The sequence below is a fragment of the Pteropus vampyrus genome, unplaced genomic scaffold (genome assembly GCF_000151845.1).
Source record: "Pteropus vampyrus isolate Shadow unplaced genomic scaffold, Pvam_2.0 Scaffold47, whole genome shotgun sequence".
Taxonomy (NCBI): Eukaryota; Metazoa; Chordata; class Mammalia; order Chiroptera; family Pteropodidae; genus Pteropus; species Pteropus vampyrus.
In genome coordinates, this window is record NW_011888828.1 from 9,630,858 (window position 1) to 9,633,565 (window position 2,708).

Sequence of the window (2,708 nt, forward strand, 5' to 3'; positions counted from 1 at the left end):
GTGGCTCTCAGTTTTTTTGTTGCTTCACTCTTGCAAGGCGATGGCTGCTTTACCTCTGCACTTCTGCAACTGTCCCCGACTGGAGAAAGAACTCTGATGGGAAGGGAGCGACATGCTACAAGGATATTTTGGAAGAGTTCATGTCTAGTGCTTTAGCAGTAGGACACAGCACCGTGGAATGGCTTGTGTCCAAGCTGAGGTGGAAAGAAGGGGCAAAAATTCAGGCCTGATTCTAGTTTCCCAAACCAGATCTTCCCTTCTCTGCGCTGGAAGGGAAGAGGGACAGGGACGTGGCTAATCTGCCCCCGGAGGCAGGGTCCCACCCTCTTCTGTAATTCCACCTTCTTTTTGCTCTGTCTTTAAAGGTGAGGTAGGTGCCTAGAGTGGCTTTGAATTGGAATATAGATAATTACAGGGGAAAGTACTGTTTACACAGGTATGCATCACTAGATCCTGTAGGTTGGATTAGCCAGAGCAACAGGAGGGGTAAAAGTGAAGATGATTTTAAGTTCAATTCTTGCCTTTTAAACAATTTTTAAATATGTTAAATTTCAAAGCAGAAATAGAGTAACTATTCACCCTCCCCTCAACCACCGCTCATTCCCAGCTGTATTTCATCTACATCTTCCCCTCCCCCTATACTATGTTATTTTAAAGACCATTCCAGACAACTTATCATTTCTTCTATAAATACTTATTTATGTATCTCTAAAAGATGTAAGGGCACTTTAAAAAAATAAAGCCCTACTGCGAGTATCACTTTGAAACACATTAAGTATTACTCCTTAATATGCAACCGGTGTTCAAATGTCTTAACAGTTAGTTCAAATCAGGATCTAAATAAGTTCCATGCGTTGCCTCTGTTGATATGTCTCAAGTTTATTTTAATCTATAGCATCCTTAGAAAATACCAATGAAATGATTTTTTTTAGTATGATTAGGAATTCATGGATTTAAACGTACATGATATGTTTTGATCTATGTAGTTATCCTAATGGATGCTCAGATTTTCCCACCTTTACCAGTGGGAACTTGTTCAAATTGGTTCCTGAATTTTTTGACAAAAATCTTAGTTTAATCTTTTTCTGCTCTCTGTACTACAAAATGTTCCAAGATCTTCTCATGCATTTTTCTCCTCCCAGACCTGGATGTGGTCATTTATCCAAGAAGCCCTGGATCCTTTTAGCGAGGAATGGTGTTTGGACACCACTCTTAGAGCTAGCTCTGCTAGCTGAGCTTTTGCACAGGGGCCATGCTCATCTTCTCTGTATTCTTCCAATTTTAGTATATGTGCTGCCGAAGCGAGCACTGCTAGCTGAGCTTTTGGATACTGGGTTAGTCACTTGATATAGAGAGTTAGGAAATACTTCCCCACCCCACCGAGAAAGATAAGATAAAATGTTATGTGTGTTGATATCAGCACTTTCAATTCAAATTTAGCTCTAAAAGGCTTTTCCTTCCCCTTACACAGCTTTTTCTTAACTGTGGTAAAATACATACAATATAAAATTGACCATTTTAATCATTTTTAAGTCTATGGTTCAGTGGCATTAGGTGCACCCACATTGCTGTGCCACTGTCACCGCCGGCCATCCCCAGAACGTTGTCAACTCTGTATCCGTTCCCCCTTGTCCCCAGCCCCTGAAAACCGCATTCTCCTTTCTGTCTCTGTGAGTTTGGCTACTCTGGATGCCTCGTGCAAGTGGAATCATACAGTATTTGTCCTTTTGTGTCTGGATTATTTCACTTAGCCTAACATTCTCCAGATTTATCCATGTCGTACCCTGTGTCATCATTTTCTTCCTTTTAAAGGCTGAATAATATTCAATTTATGTGTCTACCACGTTTTGTTTATTCATTCATCTTTTGATGGACACTTGGGTTGCATCTGCCTTTTGGCTTTTGTAAATAATGCTTGTTGAGGTGAAAGCATCCAAACCTGTCGAGAATTTTTATAAAAATTTGAGTTAAACAAAGGATATGCCTGGAAGCGTGATCTTAATAGTCTAGGAAAAATGCTTCCCAGAATGACAGTTTGCAGCTTCTTTTATGCATTTGGAATTAGGGAAGGAACATAGTGAAGATTACAAGGTAGGAGAAAGCAAGACGGGGATTGGATTATGGGATAGTTAAGATTATGTTCTTTCTTGAGGCTGGTCACACTTACTTGAAAGATGTGTTAAACTAGATGCACAGAAATAATGAGCAGTTGAAGACGAAGACAAACCCTTTACTAAAGAATTTATATACCTGAGGCATGATTACCCATGTGACCTATCCAGTGGGCGATTTATGATCAGTCACCCTGCGAGGCTACTTTCTGTAGATACCCTTCCTCTGTCCACATGCTGCTGTTTGACGTGGGTGTACAAATGTCTGTTCGAGTCCCCGCTTTCGGTTATTTTGGGTTTATACCCAGAAGTAGAATTGCTGGATTATATGGTAATTCTGTGTCGTTTTGAGGAACCATCATACTGTTCTTCATGGCAACCTCACCATTTTACACCTTGTATGCATCTTTACATCTATAAATCTATTCGTCCACACCAAAAATCCTGTTCTCAACAACCCTAACATAATTCCTTGTTTGCTTTATGTCATAGCATCCATGGAGTCTCATAAAAACAATACCAACATTTTCACTAACCATCCATTACAGGAACCAGTTTTGTCCAATTTGGTCATTCTTTGCCTTTGACTTTGGGTTT

At 40.0% G+C, this 2,708-nt stretch overlaps 1 pseudogene; it reads right to left on the bottom strand.

Moving 5' to 3' along the window:
• Positions 1-1,239: 1,239 nt before the first annotated feature.
• LOC111739142 lies at positions 1,240-1,309 on the bottom strand (annotated as a pseudogene).
• Positions 1,310-2,708: the final 1,399 nt, after the last annotated feature.